Source organism: Heptranchias perlo, chromosome 20 (assembly GCF_035084215.1).
Source record: "Heptranchias perlo isolate sHepPer1 chromosome 20, sHepPer1.hap1, whole genome shotgun sequence".
Taxonomy (NCBI): Eukaryota; Metazoa; Chordata; class Chondrichthyes; order Hexanchiformes; family Hexanchidae; genus Heptranchias; species Heptranchias perlo.
This window is the reverse complement of record NC_090344.1, coordinates 20,546,664-20,564,203: the sequence shown is the minus strand read 5'-3', so window position 1 is coordinate 20,564,203 and position 17,540 is coordinate 20,546,664. Positions and strand designations below refer to the sequence as shown.

The following is a 17,540-nucleotide window of genomic DNA, read 5'->3' as shown; positions in this document are numbered from 1 at the left end:
CCCCTCATCTCAGTTTTGAAGGAGCAGCCCCTTATTCTAAGATTATGCCCCCTCGTTCCAGTTTCACCCATCCTTGGGAACATCCTTACCGCATCCACCCGATCAAGCCCCTTCGCAATCTTATATGTTTCAATAAGATCGCCTCTCATTCTTCTGAACTCCAATGAGTAGAGTCCCAATCTCCTCAACCTCTCCTCATATGTCCACCCCCTCATCCCCGGGATTAACCGAGTGAACCTTCTTTGTACTGCCTCGAGAGCAAGTATGTCTTTTCTTAAGTATGGAGACCAAAACTGTATGCAGTATTCCAGGTGCGGTCTCACCAATACCTTATATAACTGCAGCAATTCCTCCCTGTTTTTATATTCTATCACTCTCGCAACAAACGCCAACATTCCGTTGGCCTTCTTGATCACCTGCTGCACCTGCATACCAACTTTTTGATTTTCTTGCTCTCGGACCCCCAGATCCCTTTGTACTGCAGTACTGTCCAGTCTCTTGCCATCAAGATAATAACTTGCTCTCTGGTTTTTCCTGCCAAAGTGTATAACCTCACATTTTCCAATATTGTATTGCATCTGCCAAATCTCCGCCTCCTCGCCCAGCCTATCTGTATCCCCTTGTAGGTTTTTATGTCCTCCTCACTCCCGACTTTCCTTCCCATCTTTGTATCATCTGCAGACTTTGATATGTTACAATCGGTCCCCTCCTCCAAATCGTTAATATAGATTGTAAAGAGTTGGGACCCAGCACCGAACACTGCGGAACACGACTGGCCACTGGTTGTTCGTCCGAGAACGAACCATTTATCCTAACTCTCTGCTTCCTGCTAGATAACCAATCCTCCACCCATGCCAGAATATTACCCCCAATCCAGTGATTCTTTATCTTGAGCAATAATCTTTTATGTGGCACCTTGTCGAATGCCTTCTGGAAGTCCAAATACACCACGTCCACTGGTTCCCCTTTATCCACCCTGTACCTTATGTCCTCAAAGAACTCAAGCAAATTTGTCAGACATGAATTCCCCTTCGTAAAGCCATGCTGACTTTGTCCTATTAAATTATGTTGATCCAAATGTTCTGCTACTGTCTCCTTAATAATAGATTCAAAAATTTTACCAAAAACAGACGTTTAATGTTTACATGCCTGTTGAAGGCTTTGGGATTGCATTTTATGTTGGCCGCCAGTCTATTCTCATACCCTGTCTTTGCCCCTCTTATTTCCCCTTTCAGTTCCCCTCTCAAATTTCTTTGTTCTGCCTGGTGAATGAAGAAAAAAAAAGTTAGGATTTCCGTCAGCCTGAAACAGAAAGTGATTAGATGATTAATGGCGATTTGAAGAACTATTCATCTTTTTTCAGAGTTTAATGAGTATTGCGAAATTAATACAGTTAACTATTTTGTTGAAGTTAATTCCCTGAACGGGAAAGGGACCCGTCTCCCACACTGAGAGCATTTGCAGACGGCAGCTATCTTCTGAGGGTTTCCTATAACCATCGATGCAGCAGAGTTTCTGTAGTGTAGTGGTTATCACGTTTGCTTAACACGCGAAAAGTTCCTGGTTCGAAACCAGAACGAAACATTTTTGGGCCACCCCCTCTGCCTCCATGAATCGATTTCCTTTGTGATCCCGAATCAGCGTCTGGTTCTTATTGCTCGTTTAATGTTTACATGCGTGTGGAAGTATTTTGGATTGCCTTTTATGTTGGCCACCAGTCTATTCTCATACCCTCTCTTTGCCCCTCTTATTTCCGCTTTCAGTTCCCCTCCCAACTTTCTATATTCTGCTGGTGAATGAATAAAAAAAAGTTAGGTTTTCCGTCAGCCTGAAACAGAAAGTTATTAGTTTATTGATGGCGATTCGAGCAACTATTCATCTTTTTTCAGAGTTTAATGAGTATTGAGAAATTAATACAGTAAACTATTTTGTAGAAGTTAATTCCCTGAACGGGAAAGGGACCCGTCTCCCACACTGAGAGCCTGTGCAGACGGCACCTATCTTCTGAGGGTTTCCTAAAACCATGTGTGCAGTAGAGTTTCTGTGGTGTAGTGGTTATCACGTTCGTTTAATATGCGAAAAATCTACGATTCGAAACCGAGCGGATGCATTTGTGGGCTGCCTCCATGAGTCGATCTGCTTTCTGGTCCCGAATCAGAGTCGGGTTCTTACTCCCCGTTTAATGTTTGCATTCCTGTGGAAGATTTATGGATTCCCTTTTATGTTGGCCGCCAGCCTTTTCTCATACTCTCTCTTTGCCCCTCCTATTTTCCCTTTCAATTGCCCTCTCAACATTCTGTATTCTGCCTGGTGAATGAATAAAAAAAGTTAGCATTTCCGTCAGCCTGAAACAGAAAGTTATGAGTTGATTAATGGCGATTTGAACAACTATTCGTCTTTTTTCAGATTTTAATGAGTATTGCGAAATTAATACAGTAAACTATTTTGTAGAAGTTAATTCCCTGAACGGGAAAGGGACCCGTCTCCCACACTGAGAGCCTGTGCAGACGGCAGCGATCTTCTGAGGGTTTCCTATAATAATATATGTAGCCGAGTTTCTGTAGTGTAGTGGTTATCACATTCGTCTAACACGCGAAAGGTCCCCGGTTCAAAACCGGGAAGAAACATTTTTGTGCTGCCTCCATGAATCGATCTCCTTTGTGGTCCCGAATCAGAGTCGGGTTCTTACGACCAGTTTAATATTTACATGCCTGTAGAAGACTTTTGGATTGCCTTTTATGTTGGCCGCCAGTCTATTCTCATACCCTCTCTTTGCCCCTCTTATTTCCACTTTCAGTTCCCCTCTGTATTCTGCCTGGTGAATAAATAAAAAAAGTCAGGATTTCCGTCAGCTTGAAACAGAAAGTTATTAGTTGACTTAATTGCGAAATTAATACAGTAAACTATTTTGTCGAAGTTAATTCCCTGAACGGGAAAGGGACCCATCTCCCACATGAGAGCATTTGCAGTCGGCAGCTATCTTCTGAGGGTTTCGTATAGCAACGTGTACAGCAGAGTTTCTGTAGTGTAGTGGTTATCACGTTCGCCTAACACGCGAAAGGTCTCCGGTTCGAAACCGGGCAGAAACATTTTGAAAAAGTTACCCACTAAAAATCAATCCGTCTGAAAAAAGCAAGAATTCGGTCTGTGGTTAATTGTGAATAAAATACCACACCTCACAGAACTGATATATTTTCCATTCTCTGTATAGTTCAATACACATTCAAACACTACACATATACAGACAGTGTCTCGCCCTCATTCACGTTTCATGCCCCGACTGTGCAGGAAGCCCCTCTCAAAGCTGCACATTGCGATTGTATTCAGTTGATTTGTGAGAGGTCATTAAAGGATCCTGCAGCGCTGCCTCGGTTTATAAATGCAGTTATAAACAGCATTGCAGCCGCGGCAACAAACAGATCAGTTTTTCGATGTTCGATGTTCCCCAGCTCCCGCATTGAGTGAGGCCACGAGAGCAACAACATTCAGGCCGCCTGTCAGGCCCCGCTCTCTCCAATCACACGTTGCTGGCGGGAAGCTGCAATTGCCGCTTCAGGCAGCGCATTACTGCCCATCCCTGGGAAACAAGATAACACCGAAGCTTTGACAACACATCGCAGGCATCGTCTGTCCCGTAGTTGTTGCTCCGCTGCGAAGACAGAACTTGCCAGCTGTTTCAAAATTTACAACCAGAACACTGGATCCTCAGATCACTACCCGTTTTAAAAGTCTGTTGCTCTACCTATTGAGCTATGCAGGCTCGCAATTTGTTAAGTTCCTATCGTACTTATTCATTGTAGGACTCTGAATTATCCATCGTAGACGTCGAAATTGGGTGAGGGTCCCTGTTATAAAATTGTCAGCAACGTGTTGAGGAGACTCCTTGTTTCTTTTCAGCATGATGTAAGAAACATGGACAGTGAACTCGTGAGTTTACAATTCTCGTGTTTGTGCCAAATAAGAACATAAGAACATAAGAAATAGGAGCAGGAGTAGGCCAATCGGCCCCTCGAGCCTGCTCCGCCATTCAATAAGATCATGGCTGATCTGATCCGAACCTCAAATCTAAATTCATGTCCAATTTCCTGCCCGCTCCCCGTAACCCCGAATTCCCTTTACTTCTAGGAAACTATCTATTTCTGTTTTACATTTATTTCATGATGTCGCTATTATTTAACAAATGTCTTGTCATTCGTTAGCAGCAATTAAAATAATACTCTACCCAGTGGCTCAAAAGCTAAACTTGTCCCACACGGGAGCTGGAAAAGGCCTCTCGACCTTTCAGCGTATTAACATCTGTGAGCTGAATAATTTCACCCGTGACACAGTGACACCAGGGAGAATATTTCCCATCCAGATTTTCCCCACACGAAACTTCCAACTGATGAATATCCGCTAAACGAAAAGAAGAATTGTATGTTCAGTTCTTTAGATTGAAAGATCTCGTACCGGCCCCTTTGCCATATCAGCTGCCGCTAACCGCCCCCTCTCCCCCGATAAACAAGTAAATTCACACCTACTATTGCAAGACGGTAGGCCAGAGGAACCCAAGTGCTCACATGGGAACACGAAGAAGTAGATGCGTTATGGAACATACCAGTTGTACCTTGAACTCAAAATGTTCGATTGTTCCAGATGAGGCTCAAACTCACAACCTGGGCATTTCTGGAGTTCATAAAAGTACCGCACTCTGAGCGCTTGCGCCACAAGAGCAGCGCACAATCGGTTCGATCAGTGCTCCCGTCAAACAGCTTCATTTTCCGTCTCTGAATTATCGCTTTGTGATCTTTCTCCGATTTCTCCAAGAAGCCTCCAATCAAGATGCGCTTCAATAAATATCCGCAGTGAAATTTAAAAGCCCTGGAATCTGAAACAAAACCCCAGAAGATCAGAACTTTTATTGATCTTATTTTTAACTAAAGGACAACTTTTGATGGTGCTTTAAGGAGGATTTGGATAAAGTGTGAAATGAAACTAAGAAACTCTCTCTGAGCTGTCGTTGATTGAAGAGATGGGCGTTATTTCATTTGAAAACTGAGGCTCGGAACTTTCTGATGGAGAAGTGAGACAGAAGATTGTGGTTTGTGCCAGTTGCCGGGGAGATCGAGAGCAGAGGGAGAAAAGTCAAAGTCACAGCTGTGACAGCTCAAGTGCACTGCTTATCTATAATATTTTAAAAAGTAATGTACAGTACAGGGCAAACCGATTTGGTATCGGTTATCAAAAATACTAAAGGATACAGGTTCAAAGGCGGATTTGTGAAGAGGGAACGGATTTAACCGCCAGACCGTAATCATTCCACATGAATCTGAAGCGTCTTGAGGAAAATGGCAGCGCGAACTGTTATGTTCGTGTCATGACTTGAAAGACCCTCCAATTACCGACAGTATCTTTGAACGAGTTGTGCAGCAAAACCGTGAGTGAAGCCGCTTTGCATTTGTCAAACGTGCAGGTGACGATATTGGCGTTAATAAGGGTCGATTTCAATTATTTGAAATCTCACCATAACTCTTGACCCGAAAATCGATGATAAAATCGGGCTTTTCCTGTAGGTCGTGAATTGAAGGGAAAGCCGCATCAAATAGATCTGAGAAATGAAGAGCAGAAAATGTGGATGAAATTTGCACGAGTGAAAATCCCTGTTTTTCGGAAGACTCAGTCCCCAATGGTGGAGAGGATTGATATTTCGAGCTGTTATTCACCAGCCTCAACTTCAGTAATTTCCTGTTTGCTGACAACGAGATGAGACGAAATGAACAGGTCTAACGAGCCGGTCTGGAACACAGGACAATGATTCAGTGCAGCTCGTTACCCAGTCACTGGGCTCCGTTATAGCCGCTCCTGTCAGTCACACACGAAGATAAATTGTAAATCGGAAACAGAAAGAGTTAATGTAAAACACTTAATATCAACCACCAGTATTTCCCTCTTTCCGGCTTTTAAAACAATCTGTTTCACAGTTTGTCAAACCCAAAACAGCCTCTGGTATTTGCTGATCGAGAATTTCAGTGGAAATTGGGACCGTCACTTAGTATCGGAACAAATATACCCGCTGAGGTTTCGGGGTTGTTACTGGTTTATTTATATCAGTGAGTGACTGGTTTTAAACTAGGTGAGGATCTAAGCCTGAGGTAAGTGCCTGGGATGGACAAGAGATTCTACAATATATCAAGTTAAATTACATTGATTCCACCAACACTGTACATCACATCCCTTAAATATTGTTACATTTTGCTATGTAAAACTGGTGTGGGTGGAAATGTGAAATAACTGAAAAAACCTTCATTGTATCCAACTTATTATTATTATACAAACAATGTACAGCCTATCCCTTAAAAAAGACTCAATGTAAAACCAGTCGCCAGTTCCAGAGCTGCTGTGCCGGTTATGTGATTTGCATCCGATTCTGACTGACTTAGTGTCAGACGCGCTCCCGTCCACAGTAAACGGATGGGGCCGGATCCATAAGAGCAAAATGAGGACCGACCTCCGCATAACCTGTCCTCATAATTTAACCATTTTAGCCCCGGTATCATTCTGGTGAATCTGCGCTGCAGCCCCTCCAAGGCCAATATTTCCTTCCTGATGTTTGGTGCCCAGAGCTGAATGCAGTACTTTAAATGGGGTCTCAGCAGATATTTCTACCTGTAACATTCTCCCCCTTTGAATACCAGCTTCTTTGAGATAAAGGCCAACATCCCATGAGACATTTAAATACATTTTTCGACCATTCCACTGGCTTTTAGCGATTTCTGTACTTGGACCCCTAAATCTCTCTGCTCCTCCACAGTTCCTAGCTTCTCACCTTTCAGAAAATACTCTGATCTATCTTGCTTCAGTCCAAAGTAGATGAACTCACACTTCTCCATATTGAAAGTTTGAACAGACTGGAACTCTTCTGTATAGAAAAGAGAAGGCTGAGGGGTGACCTGATATAGGACTTTAAGATTATCCAATGGTTTGATAGGTTAGACGGAGATAAGGTGTTTGCATTTGTGGAGGTGGGGACTCCAAATCATTGAGGCAATGAATATAAGGTATTCACAATTTAATTCAATATGGCATTCAAGAGGAACACATTCATCCAGAGAGTGGTTAGAATGTTCAATTCGCTCCCACAAGGAGTAGTTCAGGCGAATAGCATGGATTCGTTTACAGCGAAGCTAGAAAAACAAATGGAGGAGAAAGGAATCTAAGGGTTTGCTCATAGGGTGAGATTAAATGGGGTTGGCGGAGGCTTGTTTGCAGCATAAACACCGGCATTGTCTCGTTGTGCCGAATTGCCTGTTTCCGTGATGTACTTTCCATGTAATTCTATGTTGCTCCATCTGCCACAGTTTTGCCAACTCTCTTAATTTATCAATTTCCCTTTGTAACTTTATGCTTCCATCTACACGACTCACTGCGACACCTATCTTGGTGTCAGCGACACACGTGGATACACGGCTCTCTATTCCTTCGTCTATGTCATTTATATACCGGGTCTCTGTCTCCCACCTTCTAACCAACTCCCTACCCATTTCATTAGGTTGCCTCTAATTCTACGCACTGTCATTGTCGTTAACAGTCTCTTATATGGTACCTTATCGAATACATCTGGAAGTCAATATCATTTAACAACCATGGACACTCCATTATCTACCACGTTAGTTACATCTTCATAAAGTTCAACTAGTTTTGTTAGACTTGACTTCCCCTTTACAAATCCATGCTTGCTCTCTCTGATCAATTCATGTTTATCCAAGTGCTCAATCTTTCTTTCCCTAATAACGGATACTGGCAACTTCCCCACAACGGATGTCAGACTAATGGGTCTATAATTTCCAACATCATCTCTGCTACCCATCCCAAATAATGGAATGACATTGAAATTGTTTCCATCAAAGGAACAATTCCTGAATCAAGAGATTTTGAACGATCATGACTAAAGCATGTACAATTTCCTCACCTAGTCCTCTCAGTCCCCTGGGATGGTAACCATCAGGTCCTGGAGATTTGTCTATCTTTAATCTAATTATTTTCTCCATTGCCATTATTTTACTTATAATGAAACCCCTTGATTTATTTACAGTTTTCCTCATATCTCTGATATGTTAGCCTCATTTATTTCTGTGACGAACGAAGCAAAGTAAATATTTAGCAACTCTACATTTCATGATTTTCAATTACAATATCACCTCCATCTGTCTTTAAGCGGCCCACATTACTCTAAGCCTCCCTTCTTTCACTTAATATACTGGTAAAAATCTTGACTGTTGTCCTCATTTTCCCTAACAGGTTTATCTCCTTTTCCCTGTTTGGACCTCTTACGGTTTTTTATTTTCAGCACCAAAATAAACAATACTTTGCTGTAAAGTGCGTCTCAATAGTTCTTCACTTTCAGAGCGAGAATTGTCGAAACCGGTAATTTATTTAATGTAACAAACATAAGTATACATACTCATCCGTATATCAACGCATTGATGGAGACACAAAGATAAACAAAACGAGATATGTCGGCAGCATCGGGATGCACAGGTGAACGGACAAACCAAACAGACAAAGATGAAACGGTCTGAACCCCAAACAGACAGTGACGTATCGCTGATAGATATTAGTGAGAGGAGGTGGGGCTGAGCGATCATGAATGGGCGCTGTGGCTTAGTTGGTTAAAGCATCTGTCTAGTAAACAGGAGATCCTGGGTTCAACTCCCAGCAGTGCCTTCCATAAATAATTATTTTTACCGAATTTGTGGAATTCAGCGACAAAATGGCACTTTGGAATTGGTATTTGTTCAGGTTTGAGGAGGAAACTGATATCAGATTGACTCTTCTAAAACGCCCTTTCAGTGTACAGTCAGACCTCTCATAGAATGTGTCAGCAACGGGTTAACTTGAAGACACGTTCTCGTTTTTGGACTCGTTGAGGTCAGAGTATAATTCACGATTTGAGGTTCAAACCCGGAAGTAGTCCTAATTTGGACCGAGACTTGTGATCTTGACCTGCGGTGAAAATCTTTTCAAAGAGGAAAATGAATTCCCAGATCACTCCACCTGAATCTCCCGACCCCGATGAAATATAACCCAGGCTGTTAACAGAAGCAAGGAAGGAAATAACGGAGGCTCTGGTCATCATTTTCCAATCCTCCCTGGTCACAGGTGATATGCCGAAGGATTGGAGGACTGCTAAAGTTGTACTGTTGTATAAACAGGGAGAAAAGGATAGATCAAGTAATTACAGGCCAGTCAGCCTAACCTCGGTCAGGCTGAAGGTATTCTATTAAATCTACTCTTCACTTCCTCCACGGCCAATACACGGAGGAGGGGACTCTTGACTGACAAGCCTCAGCTCTATCAGGAGAGGGAGACTGACCCACGCTCTCTCTTGCTTCTGGGATGTACCACTTTTGATAAAAGAAGGTGAATTTCTCTATATCTTTAAACGCTCTGTCTCACTGCACATGGTTTAAAGTGTATTGTGGGACGCGGTGAGTGTCTCTGTACCTGTAAACTCTCTGACTCACTGCACGGATGTTTAATGTGTACTGTAGGATAGTATGTAAGTATCTCTGTATCTTTAAACTCTCTGTCTCTCTGCACGGGTATTGAAAGTGTATTTTAGGATGGTGTGTGTGTCTTTATACCTTTAAACTCTCTGTTTCACTGCACAACATTGGCAGTGTATTGTAGGATGGTGTGTGTGTCTTTATGCCTTTAAACTCTCTGTTTGACTGCACAACATTGGCAGTGTATTGTAGGATGGTGTGTGTGTCTTTATGCCTTTAAACTCTCTGTTTCACTGCACAACATTGACAGTGTATTGAAGGATGGTGTGAATGGGATGAGGGTCTGTGGGGCGAAGTGTAGCCGATTGGGAGCAGCGCCCGTTTGCGGGGTGAGTATTGCACGCTTGATTTTCTCTCTCCCTTCTATCTTTCTTTCTCTCTTTCTTTCTTTCACCTCCCTCTCTCCCATTCTTTCTTTCACTCTCTTTTCATTCCACTTATTTCGTGCTTTTTCTTTCTGCCCCAGCACCTTTGTCTTTATCCTGTTTTTGTTCTCCATGTGTCTCTGCTGGATGATCCACAATTCAGACCTGCCGCTTCTTCCAGCTTTTCCTTCCTTCTACGATCATGGTCTATTTCATTGAGACTTTCCTGCGGCCTTGCCGAATCTAACATTCACTTTCACATTCTTCCGGCTTTAAGTTTGCTCTCCATCGACCGCTGTTTCTCGGGGGCACATGTCCCGTTCGCATCAATGTTCATTTGTGCCTTGAAACCAGTCGATACATTTCGATCTGCTCCAGAGACAAGCTCTAAGAAAGCAGGGCTGGCATTCGGTAGGACAGCGCATACTTTTCCGTGAAATTTCCATGGGGTATCTTGTGACACGGGGGATGTTAACTGAAGAACTGGGTTTTGTTTTCATGGTCGTTGGCGCTTTTCCCCGAGCAGTTGATGTGCGGGAGAGACGGGCGGCGCGACATAGCTGCGAAAGACGGCTGAAATGTGCATTTTTGGCAATCTGGGCGGTGCAGGAAAGTCGGAAATGTTCCGCTTGATCTTAATAGGTCTGTGGAAATGTCCGATTGAAAAGGAATGAGGAGAAATGAAAAGAGCGGCAATGGTGAAAAAGTGTCGATTACAGAAGGTTGGCCGTGAGCGAAAGGTCCTTTGAAAGCTCGGTCTGGAGGAGATTTAGTTCGGAAACGGCAGACTTTAAGCGCGTGAGGGAAGTAAAGTGCGAGCTTTGTCTTTGGGTCAAATTGGGTGTTTTCAGGAAAACAGCCATTGTGAAATCACAGGAATGAAAACAGAAAATGCTGAAAACGCTGAGCAGGTCAGGCAGCACCTGTGGTGAAAGAACCAGAGGAAACGTTTCAGTTGTATGAGCTTTGGCATCCGATCTGAATGGCTCACCATGTGCGTGAATAACTGCGCTGTCTCAGATGCTGGTTTCCATCTCTGAATTATGAGGGTTCGAATCTCACTGCTGCCAGAATTTGTACACCCTTCCATTTTCGCCGCCTCACCAAAAACCCTTTTTTGATCGGGAGTGCTTTTCCGCATTGCTGATTGACACCTGTTGGCACAATTCAGCTAAGTCTGGATTGCCACCCAACTGTTTCTTGGACGGAGGTGTTGGGACTTTAAGGTGTCGTCTCGGCGAAGTATCAATCAATGTGCACAATGGCGCCCTGGTGAACCGAGTACCTCTTATTGTCAGTATAATACAAAAGATATGCACCATAATTATGAATTTCTTCTTTGCATCACACAAGGATTTATTATCAGGGAATGTGCATGAGCAGGTCGATTTACGCCACGCTCCGGTCGTTTCGCATCGCCTCCCACAAATAGAATAGAATCATAGAAAGGTCACAGCACGAAAAGAGCCCATTCGGCACATCGAGTCCGTGCCGGCTCTCTGCAAGTGCAATCCAGACAGACCCACTCCCCCACCCTTTCCCTGTAGACCTGTATTCTCTTTCGTTTCAAATACTTATCCAGTTCTTTATTGAACACCATGATTGAATCTGCCTCCACCACCCCCTCGGGCGGTGTATTCCAGATCCTAAACACTCGCTGTGTCGAAAAGTTTTTCCTCATGTCACCTTTGGTTCTTTTGCCAAACACCTTAAATCTATGTTCTCTGGTCCTTGAACCTTCCGCCAATTGGAACAGTTTCTCTCTATCTCCTCTGTCTAGATCCTTCATAATTTTGAATACCTCTATCAAATCTCCTCGGAACCGTCTCTGTTCCAAGCAGAACAACCCCAGCTTCTCCAATCTATTCATGAAACTTATACCCCTCATCCCTGGAATCATTACAGTAAATCTCTTCTGTGGGGCTTCGTTAGTAACATCGCCGAATCCCCCACCATCAACATACTAGTGGTCATCATTAACCAGAAATTTAACTGGACCAGCAACATAAATATTGTGGCGACAAGAGCAGGTCAGAGGCTGGATATTCTGCGCCAAGTGGCTCACCTTCTAACTCCCTAAAGCCGTTCAACCATTTACAAGGCGCAAGTTGAGTGAGTTGGAATACTCATGTGATGGTCATGGACCTGAAACATTAACTCTGTTTCCATGTCGAAAGATTCTGCCTGACCTGCTGAGGATATTCACATTTACAGTTTTTATTTCAGATTGGCCACATAGCCAGAATTTTAATTTTGAATAAAGGGGGTTTCGCATATTTCTGCATGCGACGAGGTGGCCGAGTGGTTAAGGCGATGGACTGCTAATCCATTGTGCTCTGCACGCGTGGGTTCGAATCCCATCTTCGTCGTTATTGCGTTTAAGTTTTGTTTCTCCCATTCAGTCCACCCAGAAGGTCTGGTGAAAGTCCCATCCTTCTCGAAACGGCCGACGGAGGGTTTTGCATTGTTTGCTGAAATCAGCAACAGTTCCTTCCAGGAAGGTGTTGAGATTGTGAGATTGTGAGATCGCGAAATATCAGAGTGTACATTGGTGTCATTGTAAAATGAGTAAATCTTATGGTCAACGTAAGAGAAACTTACGTCCCATAATTATGATTTATGTCCGGATCATTTCGTGTCTGTGTCTGTTTAAAAGGGATGTGCTGTAAGTCCCGGATCATTCTGTGTGCGGTTTACGCGATTTTCTTGATACCTTTTTCCTTCTGAACTGAAATGACGATCCTCTCTCGAGAAAAAGGTTCACCGCCTGCTTCGGGCAACTGGTCGGAAAAATAACAAAAACTGATGAGACCAAGTTCATTTTGCTGGGCTTCCATTCCAAGCTCCGCACTCTATCCCCCATTCAGACCCACCCCCGCCTGGACATTATAAGTTGCGATATTCATAAGGGAATGGAGAAGCCGAATATCACGGTTATAATTTTCTTGGTTGCTCAACAATGAATAGCTTCAATTGCAATGATTCAGAAGGTAATCATAGAATCATAGAATCTTACATCACAGAAGGAGGCCATTCGGCCGTCGTACCAGTGTCAGCTTTTTCGAAGACCTGTCCAAATTAGACCCATACCCCAGGTTTTTCCCAATAATCATGCAAATTAGTCCTCTTCAATTATGTCCAATTGCCTTTTGAATGATCCCATGGAATCGGCTTCCACCACCCTTTCAGGAAGTGCGTTCCTGATCTTAACAACCCTCTGTGTGAAAAAAATTCTCCTCAATTCCCCTCTAGTTATTTTCCCAATTATTTTAAATCTATGATCTCTGGTTACCAACCCACATGCCAGAGGAAACAGTTTCTCCCTACTTGCTCTTTCAAAACCCCTCATTATTTTGAATACCTCTATTAGGTCTCCCGTTAACCATCTCTGCTGTAAGGAGAACAATCCCAGCTTCTCCAATCTCTCCAAATAACTGAAGTCCCTCATCCCTGGTATCATCCAGGTCAACCTGCTCTGAATCCTCTTCAATCCCTTTTCATCCTAAAGTGTGGTGCCCAGATCTGTACAATATACTCCAGATGAGACCTAAACACTGATTTGTAAGGATTAGTAAGATTTCCATTTTTTGTATTCAATGCCCCTATTTACAAAGCCAAGTATCCCATATGCTTTCTTAACCGCCTTATCAACTTGCCCTGTTTTCTGAATATGAACCCCCAGGTCCCTCTGCTCTTGCAACTCCCCATAAATTGTTCGATTTAGATTATACTGTCTCTCCATGTTCTTCTTCCAAAAGTGCATCACTTCACACTGATCGGCGTTAAATCTGTCACGTGACTGACCATTTCACCAGTCTGTCCATGTCCTCCTGAAGTCTGCTATTATCATGCTCACGATTTACTACTTTGCCAAGTTCTGTATCATCCGCAAACTTCGAAAATGTATTCCTTATTCCCACATCCAAGACATTTATATATAACAAGAAAAGCAATAGTCCTAATACCGACCCCTGGGGGATTCCACTGCATATTTCTCCCCAGTCAGAAAAACATCCGTTCACCACGACTCTCTGCCTCCTATCCCCCAGCCTATTACTTGCCCACGTTACCACCGGCCCTTTAATCCCACGTGCTTCTAGTTTTCGAATAAGTCTGAATTTCTAAAATGTGTCCTGAAAATAACTGTAACCCCGTAATTTTATTGTTAAACAATGAGAATACAGATATTAGGACCGGATGATAGATGGGGTTCATTCCCATTATCCGCAGGTGACGGGACCCGAGCAGGGGAAATCCCATCTCGGTTTATATTTTCCGAAAACGGAGACGGAAAATAGCAAAACTCAACCCGTCGAAATCCAACAATTGGACGAAGAACCGACAGCCTTTTCCCATCCCAGGTTTGCAGACCTGGCTGTTGAAGGAAGCCGGATAAGTCCATTAGGGATCAACAGCGAAAGTGAAGAAACGCAGACAGAGATAGATAGATACATGCAAAGAAAAATAGTATAAATCTCCAATTCTGTGATTGAGCAGAATTTAGGTGGCAGCTTAAAGGAAATTCGTCGCATTACGTGAAATCTTAGACGTGTACATAGGGCTGGATTCTTACATTATTTCTGAAAAAAGTAAACACTGCCTGGTAACTACAGCTCTTATTTATTTGAGCATTTTACAGTGGCGGTGTGAAGTGATTTCGAATCTCAGTGAATTTCAAGACCATGCTTGACCCACTCGTTTGGTCACCCACAGGTAGCACGCGGTTGTAGACTGCGCAGGCTCATCACAGGAACTCTGCCAGACTGCATGTTCCAGACTTGTATCCAACGCGACACGTGCAGCCTGCAGCCGTGTGTGCATTGGTGGTTCAGTGTCGAACCCTCGCCTGCCGACGGGAAACCAGGGGTTTGGTTCCAGGCCAATGCAGCTTCCTTTACCTTTTGTATCTGTACCCATGAGATCGCCTGAATTGGGATAAATTCATGTGCCGGCTTCAATCTGTACAACTTCTTGAAAGATTATCTTCATTTCGTCTACGTGTCTTTCGTGGACATACCCTCTGCATTCTGTCCTCTGGTGTTCAAACATGCTCGGCTGGAGATAAGTCAAACCTGCCTTCTGCACTTGCTTCAAAGATGTGAGAAGCCAATTGGTGGTTTTTGACGAAAAATGGGGACGCAAGGGGGCTCATACCGGGATTTGAACCAGTGAAACTCCCTCAGCGAGAATCAGATCCAAAGTCCAACTGGTAACAGAGCCGTGCAGCCACTGTAAAATTTCGCTGCCACGCAGCCGATCCGCCATCCTTTCAGAACACCATGGCCATCCAAACTCGCTTTCTTGTACGATATACGATGTAGAGCAATATCAGGTTCTAAACTAATTATTTCAGATCAACAATATTAGTCTCTCTTTATCAAATTAGTTTTGAATGTACGACTTGTATTATCAAGTAACACTTTACAGAATGAATTACTCTGAAACGACATTGTCGTCTGTCTCGGCATCGTCATAGTTTACACTCCACCATAAGTACACTTTACTCAAATTGCTGCTTTCATTCACCATGAGAACGAAGAGTCACCAATGTGGAAACATTAGCTGCGAATTTATCGGCTGGGTTGCACCTTTCCTTTTCCGACTTCCTCAGTCTTTTTTTTCTTTACCCTTCTCTGCTATTTTTGCAGGTTCGATCAGCCATCGCCGTTCAAGGAAGCCTGAGAAGTCCATTGTGGACAATACAGAGAGACAAGAGACGGAGACATGGAGAGATAGAGAGATGCAGGCAAAGAAAATAAAGAGTATAAATGTCAGGTTTTGCAAACTAGCAGAATTTATGTTACAGATTGGGAGAGATTCCTTCTTGGGTCTTGAAATCTTGCAAGAGAAGATTGGACACAAGTTAAAAGCACCGGGCTCGCTGGAGAATCTCTCATTTTGGGAGAGAGATAAATGCGGTAAATTAACTCCAATTAATCTATTTCTGCACTGAAGGGATCTTTAAACAGTAGCTCTGCGAGCAGAATTCAAACCTGGGCAGGAAAACCTCAATTGAATTTTGAGTCCAACGCTTTAAACACTCGGCCACCGCAGCTGTAAACGGCATGCTCATTCAGATCGGATTCCAAATGGACACATGCTGCTGTTACAAACGCGCGCATTGATGGTGCTTGGGGTCGAATTCTTACTTGTTACGCTGGAGACCTTGGTTCGATTCCCGATACAATGCAGGATCATTCTGTAACAATGAGGAGCTGAAGAGCAAAAGTATACTATTTCGCCCCTCGAGCCTTATGCGCAATTCAGTGAGATCCTGGTTGACATGTCACCTAACTGCATATTATCGCCTGAGCCCCATGTCCCTTAATGCCTTTGGTTAACAAAAATCTATCAATTTCAGTTTTAAAATTAACAATTGAGCTCGCATCAACTGCCGTTTGCGGACGAGAGTTCCAAACTTCTCCCTCCCTTTGCTTGCAGAGGTGTTTCCCAACTTCACTCCTGAAAGTCCTGACCCCAATGTTCAGGCTGCTTCCCCGAGTCCAAGACACGCTAACGGGCGGAAATCTTTTTTTTGTCTATTTACCCCATCAGTTCCCCTTAATATTTTGAAATGTTCGATCAAATCAGCACTTAATCGACTGAATTCGAGGCAAACGCGAGTTTACGTAATCTCTCCGCGTAATTTAAACTGTGGAGTCCAGGCAACATTCTAGTAAATAGACGCTGCACTCCCTTCATAGCCAATATATCCTTCCTAAGGTGCGTTGCCCAGAACCGAAGGCAATACTCCAGGTGTGGTCCAACCAGAGCTTTGTATAACTGTATCATAATGCCTATCCCCTTGTATTCTAGTCCTCTCGATAGAAAGACCAACATTCCATTAACCTTTTTGATTATTTTTTGTACCTGTCCTTGACATTTTAATGATGTATGTTCATGGACACCAAAGTCTTTTTGGACCTCCACTGTTTCGAGCTTTTCACCATTTCGAAAGTACTCTGATTTATCCTTTTAGGTCCAAAGTGGATGACCTCACACTTGACGAAATTCATATCGATTTGCCACAATTTTGCACATTCATTTATTATATTAATGCCTCTCTGTAATTTTATGCTTTCATCTGCACTGCTTACAATGCTGCCCATCTTGGTGTCATCGGCAAACTTGGATATGTGGCTTTCTATCCCGTCATCTAATATCCGCCTGAATTGGGAAAAATCCAAATTCAGTTTCAATCTCCTCATCTTCTTGAGACATTTTATTTGCTTCATGTGTATTGCGTCGACGAAACTTCGGCATTCAGTCCACTGGAGCTCAAACATTCTCTGGATATAATTCAGTTCCACCAACAGCAAAACTGAAAAGATGTGAGAAGACAATTGGTGACTTTTCACTAAAACATGCGGGCTCGTCCGGGATTTGAACCCGGGACCTCTCGCATATCACTCAATGAAACTCCCTAAGCGAGAATCATACCCCTAGACCAACGAGCCGCTGTTACTTTAGCTGTGCAGCCAGTGTAAAAGTTGGTTGCGTCTCACAGCTGATCGACCATCCTTTCAGACCACTTCGATCCATTCAATCTCGTTTTCTGTTCGGGTGGACAGCAATATCAAGTTGTGCACCAACTATTTCCATTCACCAATATTAGTCTCTCTTTACCAAA

General features: G+C 43.3%; 5 non-coding genes across 5 annotated transcripts; 4 read left to right on the top strand and 1 right to left on the bottom strand.

Annotated features, from left to right (window-relative positions):
• The first annotated feature begins 2,554 nt into the window (after positions 1-2,554).
• trnav-aac (transfer RNA valine (anticodon AAC)) lies at positions 2,555-2,627 on the top strand. Its single transcript has one exon. It is a non-coding gene; the product is annotated as a tRNA-Val (tRNA).
• Positions 2,628-3,016: 389 nt separating this feature from the next.
• On the top strand, positions 3,017-3,089 carry trnav-aac (transfer RNA valine (anticodon AAC)). The gene has a single exon. It is a non-coding gene; the product is annotated as a tRNA-Val (tRNA).
• Positions 3,090-8,629: 5,540 nt separating this feature from the next.
• On the top strand, positions 8,630-8,703 carry trnat-agu (transfer RNA threonine (anticodon AGU)). The gene has a single exon. It is a non-coding gene; the product is annotated as a tRNA-Thr (tRNA).
• Positions 8,704-12,197: 3,494 nt separating this feature from the next.
• Positions 12,198-12,279, top strand: trnas-gcu (transfer RNA serine (anticodon GCU)). Its single transcript has one exon. It is a non-coding gene; the product is annotated as a tRNA-Ser (tRNA).
• Positions 12,280-17,278: 4,999 nt separating this feature from the next.
• On the bottom strand, positions 17,279-17,367 carry trnap-agg (transfer RNA proline (anticodon AGG)). Its single transcript is given in 2 exon segments — positions 17,279-17,314; positions 17,332-17,367. It is a non-coding gene; the product is annotated as a tRNA-Pro (tRNA).
• Between the last annotated feature and the right edge of the window lie 173 nt (positions 17,368-17,540).